The sequence below is a fragment of the Lissotriton helveticus genome, chromosome 3_1 (assembly GCF_964261635.1).
Source record: "Lissotriton helveticus chromosome 3_1, aLisHel1.1, whole genome shotgun sequence".
Taxonomy (NCBI): domain Eukaryota; kingdom Metazoa; phylum Chordata; class Amphibia; order Caudata; family Salamandridae; genus Lissotriton; species Lissotriton helveticus.
The window spans coordinates 113,064,097-113,077,189 of record NC_136061.1 but is presented as its reverse complement, the minus strand read 5'-3'; the positions used below and the strand labels follow the sequence as shown (position 1 = coordinate 113,077,189).

The following is a 13,093-nucleotide window of genomic DNA, read 5'->3' as shown; positions in this document are numbered from 1 at the left end:
TATGTATGCCCATGGTAGTTCCTGATGTGTGGGGAGTGCAGGGTCGAGTTTGATATGGGTGAACTCGTGACATTGAATGCTGTGTAATGGTGTATGCAGCATGGTTGTGTCTAGTCTAGAAGTGCCACTTTTAGAAGTTGGCATATTTGTGTAGTGAGTCTGCTGGCACGTGATTGGCTGGTGAGCCTGGCCCAGGAGCGCCTGGGCCTGCTTGTGGATTGACTGTCTGGCTTGAGTGTGACAGGGGCTGCAGAGCCCCCAGGAGGTTGTCTGAGTCAGCCCGTGGATGAAAGGCAGCATCTACTGCCAGGGAAGTGGGAGGAGATAGCACCGGATAGTGAAGGGCTGTGCCTGCCTGACCACAATGCTGGCTCTACCTCCCCGCTGGGCACTGTCACCTCTGTCCCTGATACTGAAAGGACTTCCCTATAACCAGTTCTAGCTGGTTCTCACACTGCTTGCACAAAGACTTCAAAGACTTTTCTCTGTATAAGAAGGGGCTGTGTCCCCTTCCAAAATGTTCTTGTTTCTGACTTGAATCTACCAGGGGCGGGCGTTGCCCAGCCCCTGGATGCCTGGAGGACTGCTGGGGGACCCTTCTGCCCTGCCTGGGCTGATGGGGGGACTTGGCTTTGCCCTGGATTCCTGCTGTTTTCCTGGACTCTGGAGACCCTTTTGCTGGGTCCCCTTTGCTTCACCTTCCTGAAGGACTTTGTGGAGGACTTTTGGGGCACTGGCGCCTGAGGAGCGCTTTGATTGTGCTTTTTGCTGGACTGGTGACCTTTGGTTGCCTTTTAGCGCTAGGAGCGCTTTATTTTTCTGTTGTAGCGCTTGGAATCGCTTGACTTGCTATTTTTAGCGCATGGAGCGCTTTCAATTTCCTTTAGCGCTTGGGGAGCGCTTTATTTGTTGAAGCCGGTGCGCACCCGGCATTTGCCCCGCGGCCATGCCGCTAATCTTAATTTTTAAATTCACCTCGAGGGAGCCCACCCCTCGGTGAAGTGATCCCCCGCCTGCCTGCCTAAGCGGGGCCGCTGCGCTTCCCGCAGCGAACCGGAAGTGGTTGGCCGGCCGGCCAATCCTGGCGCGACCGGACAGAAGTCCCGCCACCCGCAGCCCGGGTGCCGAGGAATGGCAGCCGCGAGGCGAGAGGAGAAAGAGGAGAAGTATGGCGGTTCTGCAGGGCTCCCATGAGCGGAGGGAGCCCTGCGGCAGAGGAGGTGTTTTCCGCTTCCCCCTGCCTGGGGGAAGCCATTGCCGGTGTGGCCGGTCTCCCGTGCTCGAAGGGAGACCGGAGAGGAAGAGCATGGAGGCCGGTCGGGGCTCCCGTGTGCTGAGGGAGCCCCGGGAGAAGATGTACCGCCTGTCGCCTTGCGGAGGGGGGCGGGAGGCACAATGCCGGTGCCTGCCCCTCCGCGCTGCTCGCCAGAAGCGCCCGCCGGAGGAGAAGGGGCGAGAGAGAAGATGTCGGCATCTACCAGGCAGGGCTCCCGTATCCCGGTGAGAGCCCTGCAGAAGTGAAGTGATGCCGGCCCCGCAGCGTCAAGAGACTGGTGAGTGGGGCCTCAGTGTGTATTGCTGGGCAGGGGGCGTCGGGGCACATTGCCGGTGCCCGCCCCTCCCCTATTGCCGGTGCTGACTTCGAGTAGGAGCCATGAGGCTCCGGGGGCAGTTTTCACTGAGAGCCTGAGAGAGGCTCATGGACAGTTTATTTGCAGAGAGCCTAGTGAGGCTCTAGGGGGCATTTTTCGGGAGCACGAGTCCCCAGAGGGGGGACTCCAACGACCGGGCCATATTTGTTTTGGGAGCCAGGGTGCCCCAAGGCCCACAGTGATTTTAGAGTCCCCACGAGGGACTTGGGGGCATTATGTTGTTGAGGAGCCAGAGTGCTCCAGAAGGCCCATGTAGTGTGTGAAGAGCTTAGAAGGCTCCCAGTTGGCGCAGTTTTGGCCCCTAAGGGTCAGTGAGGGCCCTGTCACAGTTTTTGAGGATTCCCAGCTGCCCAGCAAGTAGTGGGCAGCTGCACCGTTTAGGTCTTGGGATGTTCCCAGGTGCCCAGCAAGTAGTGGGCACCTGCACCGTTTAGGCCCCTGACATTGAGACACAGGGCGTCTTAGCCCCAACAAGGCCAGTTGGCCTAGGGACTGCCACAGGTGGTGGCTTATGTATGGTTTTGCGCAATTGTGTGGTTTTTCCTTGCACCTCTGAATGTATTAGGCATCATGTGTCTTTGCGCTATTGAGTTGTGTTTTCTTTCCTGGCACCTCTGAATGTTTTTAATGCATCATGTGTCTTCCTTGATTTTACACCTCTGAATGTGTTGGTTGATGCATCATGTGTTTTTCTTTCCCTGCACCTCTGAATGTGTTTCTGATGCATCATGTGCCTTGTTATTACACCGCTGAATGTATATTTTATGCATCATGTGTTTTTCCTTCCCTACACCTCTGAATGTTTGATGCATCATGTGTAATGTGTTCTTGCTTCTACCCCTAAATGTACTTTATTCTTAGGTGGTTGTGTTTTGCCTAGTATAGTTTATACTAGAGAGGTTATGTGTCCATGCGTGATCTAGGCCTATGGTTATTAGTATTGCGTAGTGTGTACCTACCTTTACCAGTAGTTACTGGTTGTGATTTATAACTGTTATTTTGTGCTACAGTGATTTTATATCCTTTTATTCTAATTTCTGACAGTATTTCATTTCTACTAAGTGCTGATTCCGACAGTGGCCCATGTGGCCCTGTCCTGTAAATAATCCCTTATGAATATTGCCCGTGCCAGTTGGCACAATGTACATGTGTGATTTTTATCTGATGTGTTTTGACAATACAAAAGTTATTTTCATATAACCTTGTGTGGAGTTCCTTTTGTGGTGTGCCTAGGATGTTGTTGCTGTTGTGTGCTGGCGCAAATGCTTTACACATTGCCTCCGAGTTTAGCCTCACTGCTCGTGCCAAGCTACCAAGGGGGTGAGCAGGGGTTATCTTGGCGTGTGACTCCCTCACCCTGACTAGAATGGTGGTTTCTGCCTGGCTTTGGCATCAGCCTTAGCCTACCAGAAATAGCCAGTTCTAACACGACATTTCTCCTATTATCAAGGATTTCGCTAACCCTGTTAGTGATAAAAAAAGCAGCGCTATCCGCGGTTAGCACTGCTTTTTTTACACCTGGTATTTTCCTGACTTAGCCATGATATCCTATGGAAGGTGGATATCATGGCTAAGTTTGTGAGCCCCTATCATCAAGCTAACGTCAAACTTCGAGAGATTATCGTTGGTTTTCCAGCGATAATCTCTCATTTGGCAGTTAGCGCAAGGATTTTTATCACTTCTGAGATAAACCTTGCTAATAGCAAGTTATCTCTGCGAATATTTCCTGCAATGCTTAGCGTTAAAAAATTTGTTGCTAAGCCTCGTTAGCGATAAATATCGCTAATCGTTGGTAATATGCCCCTCAGTATTTACATTTTTTTCCGGATCTCATTCAAACCGATTACTCATTGTGTGGAGTTTAGGGATCTTCAAAATGATTAGGGAATTGCTGATTTAATGCGGTGAAAACCATCTTGTGGATACTCCACATGAGTGTTGGTCTGTTCAATTGGAACTTACCTGTGAACATTCTAGGGCAGTCTCATTGGTTCATCCCCTTAAATAAGCAAATTGGGTTGATTCCTTGTCATGGACTCATTCACTACAGAAAAATAGAAAAACAGCAAGGAAAAATCATCTACATATAAATGGACCATCCCAAGCTGCTTTTAATATAGGATGTATCCTTCTATAATTTTCCATCCAACTTTGTTAACCATGCAAAATAAATGGGACTAGTGCGAGCTGAACAACAATATTCACCTGAACCTTAACATTTTATCACATCAATTTTTACCCAAACAGTTTGGCTCCAGTGTTTCTTGTTGATCTAGCGGTTAGATACTACACTACTCACCTGGAAAACGCAATTTAGCAGAGTTAAACAGAATAACTTATTGGAAGAATAAAGGGCTGAGTTCTGGATTAAAAATAAGGCAAAAAGTGAGTTTATTACAGATTATTCAAAAATGCAGTACAGAGAAAAATGCGTGAAATGGAATGAAGACTCAGATAGAGAAAATACACATATATACACATAAATGCAAAAACATAAAACTAACTAATCCCTTGGTAGGGAGAATCTTAGCAGAAATGCTAAGTGTCAAACTTATAACGAGTACTGACAGCACGCAAAAAGCAAGATTAAAGAAAATAGGGCACAGCAAATCACCTGCAAGGTAAACGGGAAAAGAAGCAAAATCTCCCTCGAAAGGCAGAAATCCAAAACTTTTATAGACAAATCACAAAAACTAATTATAGATTCTGCAAATTCAGCCTTGCATGATCATGGTTAGGGTCGCATTGGAAAATGAGAAAGAATACCAAAATCTTTTTTATTTTCTAAATCATTTCTTAAGGTAAGAGAAATTGCTTGCTTCCTCATCAACTGCACGCCGGAGATTTTCAACACAAATGAAACATCTCTTAAGCAATGGCTCATATAATTAGCACAACTACACTAACACTTCCAATGGCTGTCCTTGAAAATTATACTTTAGGCACACAATGGAAGCTTCATTCACAATACATGCTTTCTAACAATGTTATATATTGGTAATACGGTGATGTCATTCCCTCGATGCGCAGCGGAAATGAGAGGAGAGATGGCTTTGCAGCAGGACACTGTTTGGGAGCGAGAATGAGGAGGAGCAAGGTGAGTAGAACACTAGAAATCGCATCCTTTAAAAAAAAAATGGCGTTATCACATGAAAATGTGGCATAATTATTCCTAGCATTATTTACACTTCTAATTGACTGACGAATCTCGCTCCAAGTGCAACCTCATTAGTTCATTGGTACCAGCACTCATTTTCAAAAATAATTTTCACACAATATTGGCACATTTTGCATAATTCAAAAAAGAGCTACAACATATGTGTACTGATATATCTCACTATCAGTGTTGTATTTTCAATCCCACTCTAAAGGAATAGCTGCCATTCCAATGGTGTTATCTGAACAGCTAGATAACCCATCAGCATAGATGTATGTGGATGTAGTGACACATACTTCTCTTTATTTATTTATTTATTTTGAAAGTTTTATAGTATTGTAATCATGGCTTTTAACTAGTCCTCTCATTTGGCTGTAGTGTTTATGTACCATGTCTATCCCCTTTGAAGAGTCAAGCTGGCATGGCGTCCATCCTCCCCAAAGTGCCCAGCTTGCGCGCATTTCCCACAAAGGCGACCTCTCTATCAGCCTGCTCATTGTGCCCCTGCAATTGGCCGGTCATCTCTCTGTGGCAGATGGCCTGAGCTATCACTGAGGCTCTTACCCCTAACTCACTCATTTTATGTTCCATTTTTAGGTCTCGCCTGTCGATGCGCATGCGCATCGAGCAAGCGAGACTATAGGGGCTCATCCAGACTTTATCTAACTTGCAAGGAATCGTGGCGATTCCTTGCAGTGCCCGTGACTTTTAAGCTCAATGCGCATGTGCATTGAGCTTAAAAGCGCGTGCACATGCCCCCAGCCGCCTGCCTTGCCTACTCTCTCTCACAGCCTCCCCCAGCTCCGCCCCCTCACTACTTGATTGCACGGCCGCTAGGCCGTGCCTCCCCTACTCTCCTGCCCCCTCCTCCTCTCCTCCCCTGCCTGCCTGCCGCTAGGCCGTGCCTCCCCTACTCTCCTCCCCCCTCCTCCTCCTACTGCCGTGTCGCACCTCTCCCCTCTCCGCCCCCTCCCCTGCCAGCCGTGTTACGGTGAAAGGCTTGTATTCTCTCCCTGCTCGTCATTTCTAGCATGTTTCCGTCCCCACCGCCATATGTTCACCTCCTCTCCCCCCTCTCCATCCGCCCTTCTCATCTCTTTCTGGCCTCACCTCGCACCTTATTTTCTTCAGGACAGTCTGGATGCTTCACAGCTCCTCTGGCCTCCCTGCCCCCTCCCCCCATTTGCTCCCGAGCCGCATTTCTCCGCCCCCCCCTAATCACAGCAATGCCAAGAGCTTGTTGTTTACAGGAATCCTCTCTACAAACCAGCACATTTATTGCAGCCAAAGCAAGTATCTTTACTTTCCAGGAGGTTCGTAATGTTCATGTTTGTAATCGTACTCCTTGCTCTACTGAAAATACTTGACGGCAGAGAGCAAAACAAACTGGACTCCAGGAATTTTACAATTCCTAAAGCGGACTTCATTTACTTATTTATTTAATGCGCTTTTATATAGCGCAAACATTACCCGAAGGTGTCCTTCCCCTCCCTTGTTCCTCCCCTCCTTCCCGCGTGCACCATGCAGTCCTTCCGCGGCTCACTTCTTTCCCCACATTTCTACCTGGGCTGCTTCTAATCCTGTGACCACCCTCTCCACTTTGCTGTCTCTTACTCCACGTGGCCTGTCTCTTTTCACTTGTTCTCTGACTGCCTTTGTCCCAGTGCCTCCTGATGCACACCACCACACACGTCACTCTCTTGACCTCTCTGCGCAGTCTCTCGTGCTCCTTCACTCCTTCCGCTATGCCACTTCCCCTCACCATTCCATTGCACCTACTCCTCCCCCCCTCCTCCTCTCCTCCCCTGCCTGCCTGCCGCTAGGCCGTGCCTCCCCTACTCTCCTCCCCCCTCCTCCTCCTACTGCCGTGTCGCACCTCTCCCCTCTCCGCCCCCTCCCCTGCCAGCCGTGTTACGGTGAAAGGCTTGTATTCTCTCCCTGCTCGTCATTTCTAGCATGTTTCCGTCCCCACCGCCATATGTTCACCTCCTCTCCCCCCTCTCCATCCGCCCTTCTCATCTCTTTCTGGCCTCACCTCGCACCTTATTTTCTTCAGGACAGTCTGGATGCTTCACAGCTCCTCTGGCCTCCCTGCCCCCTCCCCCCATTTGCTCCCGAGCCGCATTTCTCCGCCCCCCCCTAATCACAGCAATGCCAAGAGCTTGTTGTTTACAGGAATCCTCTCTACAAACCAGCACATTTATTGCAGCCAAAGCAAGTATCTTTACTTTCCAGGAGGTTCGTAATGTTCATGTTTGTAATCGTACTCCTTGCTCTACTGAAAATACTTGACGGCAGAGAGCAAAACAAACTGGACTCCAGGAATTTTACAATTCCTAAAGCGGACTTCATTTACTTATTTATTTAATGCGCTTTTATATAGCGCAAACATTACCCGAAGGTGTCCTTCCCCTCCCTTGTTCCTCCCCTCCTTCCCGCGTGCACCATGCAGTCCTTCCGCGGCTCACTTCTTTCCCCACATTTCTACCTGGGCTGCTTCTAATCCTGTGACCACCCTCTCCACTTTGCTGTCTCTTACTCCACGTGGCCTGTCTCTTTTCACTTGTTCTCTGACTGCCTTTGTCCCAGTGCCTCCTGATGCACACCACCACACACGTCACTCTCTTGACCTCTCTGCGCAGTCTCTCGTGCTCCTTCACTCCTTCCGCTATGCCACTTCCCCTCACCATTCCATTGCACCTACTCCTCTACCCCCCCCCCCCCGCCCCCAATCTCTGGCTACGCCTCACTTCTTCCACATCATTATTTCCCCAGCCCTCCCTTTGCTCCCTCTCACCATCTGTAAGCATCTTCAGGTGCATTCTTTGCATGCCCTGTCCTCACTCTCCTCGTGTACCCTCTAGAGCAGCACTCTCTTTTATAATGTTCTCTCATCCATTTTCTTCACATCACTTCTCTTTGCCTCCCATTTCTTACAATATTCCACCCTAGAGTCCTCACCCGTCACTCTTTCTTTCCTACCCTTCTTACGCATCCACATTTCATTCTTGTCTCTCTTCCCTCTGCTTCTCCTTTCTCTTCTCCCCTCCACTATTCCCTCAGAATCTTTTTCCCTCCTCCTTCCTATGCTCGCTCCCTCACCCTTCTCCCGCCCTCCATGCCCTTCACTTCTCCAGCCTCCTTCCCATCCTCTCATCCTTATCTCATTGTTTTCGTCCCCTCCGCCATCGTCTCTTCTGTATCTCGTTATCTTCTCCACTCTTGCCTCATTTTCTTTATTTTCTCTCCCTATGCTTATCCGTCCTCATCTCCTTCTGTTCTCCCCACCCCTCTTTCTCATCTTACGATGTTCTTTCCTCGCCTTGCAGCGTCCTACTTCCCCTCTTCCTGCGTAAACCCCTTCTCTTCCCCACATCTGTTTTATTCTCTCCCTGCTCGTCATTTCTAGCATGTTTCCGTTCCCACCGCCATATGTTCACCTCCTCTCTCCCCTCTCCATCCGCCCTTCTCATCTCTTTCTGGCCTCACCTCGACCTCGCACCTTATTTTCTTCAGGACAGTCTGGATGCTTCACAGCTCCTCTGGCCTCCCTGCCCCCTCCCCCCTGATCTCTTTCTTGCTCCTCTCCTCTCCAGCCTCCTTTTCCTCTATAGTCTCTTTCCACTCCCATCTCTTTTGAGTCTGTCTCTTCCACCTACATCCTCGCCCTTATCTCATCCACCCTCCTTTCACCACCTTCCATCCTTTTCTCCTGGTCCTTCTATCCAACTCTTTATCCTCTCACCCCCATCTCTTTCCTGCCCACTCCCCATGCTTCTCCATTTCTTCTATTTTTTGTGCCTTCTTCTCCTCTGATTGTACTCGTTTTTCGTGCCTTCTGCTCCTCTGAAGGCACTCATTTTCTTGCCTTCTGCTCCCCTGATTGCACTCGTTTTTTTCTTGCCTTCGGCTCCCCCACTCCATCCATCCATCCATCCATCCCCCCCACTCCATCCATCCATCCCCCCCATTTCATCCACCCCCCCACTCCATCCATCCCACTCCACCCATCCATCCCACTCCATCCATCCACCCCCCACTCCATCCATCATCCATCCATCCCCCCACTCCATCCATCCATCCCCCCACTCTATCCATCCATCCCCCCACTCTATCCATCCATCCATCCATCCATCCCCCCACTCCATCCATCCATCCCCCCACTCCACTCTATCCATCCATCCCCCCACTCTATCCATCCATCCATCCATCCATCCCCCCACTCCATCCATCCATCCCCCCACTCCATCTATCCATCCCACTCCATCCATCCATCCCCCACTCCATCCATCCATCCACCCCCCCCACTCCATCCATCCATCCACCCCCCCACTCCATCCATCCATCCATCCCCCCACTCCAACCATCCATCATCCATCCCACTCCATCCATCCATCCATCCATCCATCCCACTCCATCCATCCATCCCACTCCACCCATCCATCCATCCCACTCTATCCATCCATCTATCCACCCCACTCCATCCATCCATCCATCCCCCCAATCCATCCATCCATCCATCCCCCCACTCCATCCATCCATCCCCCCACTCCATCCATCCATCTCACTCCATCCATCCATCCCCCCACTCCATCCATCCATCCATCCATCCCACCCCATCCATCCATCCACCCCACTCCATCCATCCATCCATCCCACTCCATCCATCCATCCCCCCCACTCCATCCATCCATCTCACTCCATCCATCCATCCATCCCCCCACTCCATCCATCCATCCATCCATCCCCCCACTCCATCCATCCATACCCCCACTCCATCCATCCATCCCCCCACTCCATCCATCCATCCCCCGACTCCATCCATCCCTCCCCGCCCCACACTCCATCCCTCCCCCGCCCCACACTCCATCCCTCCCCCGCCCCACACCCCATCCCTCCTCCGCCCCACACTCCATCCCTCCCCCGCCCCACACTCCATCCCTCCCCCGCCCCACACTCCATCCCTCCCCTGCCCCACACTCCTTCCCTCCCCCGCCCCACACTGCATCCCTCGCCCACACTCCATCCCTCACCCACTATGCGCTACCACAGCATCACTGAACGCCACAGCATCACTCGTCGCCGCCACAACATCATTCAGAGCCACCACAGCATCAATCTGTGCAACCATTCAACAACAACTGATTCAAATATGTTCTCTCAATGTTTCAAACTTTATTACAAATGTCACAAAAAAATGTTAATATTTCACTTCTGTTCTTGTATTTTCATCACAATAAAATACACTAAACATAATCTTCCAAAAAGTTATTTGCAAAAGTTTAAGCTATTGCAATTAGAAATGACAATAACTTTTATTTAAGTATTAAATATTGGAAAAAATACAACCCATTGTTATTTTTAATATTAATACATCTAAGTCATGTAAATACAACACATATTGCATTACAAATGCTATAGGTGTCACGTTTGCAAAAGTTAACACTATTGGCATTGTAAATGACAAAGTTATTAATTTCGTTATTTTCAAAACAAAAACATAAATAAAAAATTTGTCATTTACAATACTAATACCCCTAACTTTACTAATGCGAGCCCTATTGCATTGCAAACGTATTATTTATAACATTTTTAAAAGATTGTGATTTGTCAGATCAATACATGTAAGACAGGGGAAAACTAAACATGTACCTTTACTAATGCCATAGATGTAACATTTGCTAAATGTATAGCTATTGGCATTTCAAATAACAAAATTAATACTTTTATAATTTGTAAAACATAAACAAAAATTAAAAAATATTTACATTTACCACACCAAAATCTTAAACTTTTCTATTGCGAGACCTATTGCATTTTCAATGCTTGTTCCAGTTGTGTGCATATGTCATTCAGGATACCAACATCTTTGTCACTTATTATGTCTCTTTTATAGAATTTAAAACTTATTATGTCTCTTTTATAGAATTTAAAACCTTCCCATAATGTGCCATACTTAATTACAGAGCTTAAGTTCTGTTAAAAAATAAATCTGTCATTGCAGTGCATTATTAGTCCATGAAATCTGGGTCCTATGATGACTCTGCAGGAAATTTCCAGCTTTGGAGACTTAAGTTTGAGCATGGTAAACATAGTGTCAGTTTCACAGGGGAGTCACCTGAAAGGGTCTGAGGAAGATAGGCAACCTCTACTAACCAGGGTGCTCTCTCTTGTGCTACCGGCCAGTGACCTATGCATGACAGTGTATCATGCGGGGAGGAACAGAAGGAGTACCCGCGAACTTGCGTATTTACGGATTCGCAATCCGCGAAGATCCGCGAACTCTAGCGGATTTGCGGATTTTTCCGTTTTTTGTGTTGGCGCGTGTTCGCGCCGATTTTGGGACAAGTTCGCAATTGCGAACTTACTTTTCGGCTCGCAACGGCCGCGACTATGTTGTTTCTACGTCTGGTTTATCATCACAGGTTCACAGCACCCTCTGTTTCACCACTGCCACCCTCTGGGACACCCATGCCACCCTCTAGTACATCCTCACTGGCACCTATTAGGTTTATTTATCACTGTAGATTATGGTGGTTGAAAAAAGCAAGCACACCTGCCCTTCTTCAACTGCCATCAATTAATTTGTGTTTCATTAATGTGTCAGTAATTTTGAAAGTTCCAGTCTGGCTGGCACCTGCTTCCTTCCTTATCTGTAATTTGCTTTTTGTTGCAGTGAAATTTTTTTTTCACAGGACCTTTATGGTGCTATTCTATGAGCCTGCTATTTGGGTCATAGCAGGGTCATAGAATAGTTGCAAACTCTGGAGGGGCCCATCAGGAAGCACTACCTTGAATGTTACTAATGTTAAGTTTGAACTTTTGCACCTGCTCATTGCTTTCAGTTTAGCTAAAATCGTTTTTTCTGCAATTTCGCGCGTTTTTTGGGGCGCGAATCCGTGCGAGATCGATTTCGGAAGCCGCGAATACGTGCGAATACAAAATTGTTTTTGTTGCGACGTGTATGTTCGCGTGATCTTGCGCGTGTTCGCGAGGCGCTTCTAGCTATACGTTTGCCAAGTTACCCTATCGGTCGTACACGGGCGCGGCCATCTTGTTGGCGTGACGTAATTCCGTTTCCGCCCGCTATGTGTAATCTCGCAAAGTGTGCTGCTCGCTAGTACAATTTCGCGCGTACTCGCAAGGAAAATCTCGCGCGAACTTACCCACGCGGTCGTGAACGGGCGCGGCCATCTTGTTTCTCATTCATTGCTATGGTTCTGGGCATGCTTTCTCTATCCTCTCTCAATCTCTGCCATCCTTTGCTTGTTTGAAGTTTTTTTGATCTAATTTTACTTATTATCTATCCCTCTATTTTTCTAGCTCTATATTTTTGTGTTTTCTGCAGCTTTTAGTTACTTTTAAACTACTTTTTTAAACTCTTTTCTTTTCTTCTTCACTATTCTATTTCTTCTTTATCATTTAAGTTTATTTCTGCCCAGACCATGGTAAAGGGAGCCGGGAAGCACCCTGAGAAGGGGAAGGGTCCCGCACCCCGTGCCCGGCTCCCGTGCGGGCGTTTAAGGGGGGAGCAAGTGGTCCCGAGGGAGATCTTCAGCGCGGAGGAAGTGGCGGCACTGATCTTCCACGTCCAGCGCCGCCTCCCCAAGACGATCCTGGGAGGCGGCAAGATCGCGACCGGCTATGGCATCCGGGAGCGTCGCAAGCGGTGGGAGAAGGTGTGCCGGGCCATGTACAAGATCTCTGGGGTCCGGCGCACATATAACCAGGCCACCCACCGCTGGACCGATGTCATGGACCGGGAGCGGGACTTGCTGGACGCGCTCGGCGTAGAGGTCCCCGGGCTTGGTGAGTAGTAGTAGTAGTACATTTACTACTCTGTTTTATCCTGCTCTGTTATTTGCAAATCTTTGTTCTTTACCAAGAGCAATAATGCTGCCGATTACATTGAGGTAAATTATATTTCAAAATCTTCTATGCATTTCAGGTGCACTGCTCTCCTTCTCAGTAGCCTTGCTTGCTACTATGCTTCTTTGTTTTGTATGTTGTGTTCAGAAGCATTTCATTGGCCTGAGAAATTATGTATGAGTGTACTGTAAAGAAAAGAACTGCGTAATGTTAGACAGTAAGGGTCATATTTTCAATTACCGGCGCATCCCTGCAAAGTAGCAGGGATGCGGCAGTAATTGTGTGCCATGCCACCACCACCCATTGGCCCAAAACGTCACAGAAGCCTTACGCATCTGTGCCGTAAAGGCAGCGCATTGCTGGAGTTGCGTGCCAACGATGGCGCAGCTCCAGCAATGCTCTGGGGTACCCTATC

General features: G+C 48.5%; 1 protein-coding gene across 1 annotated transcript in view; it reads left to right on the top strand.

Annotated features, from left to right (window-relative positions):
- PITPNM3 (PITPNM family member 3) overlaps positions 1–13,093 on the top strand; it is a 1,384,705-nt gene that overhangs the window by 513,798 nt on the left and 857,814 nt on the right. The gene's annotated exons all lie outside the window — the stretch shown is intronic.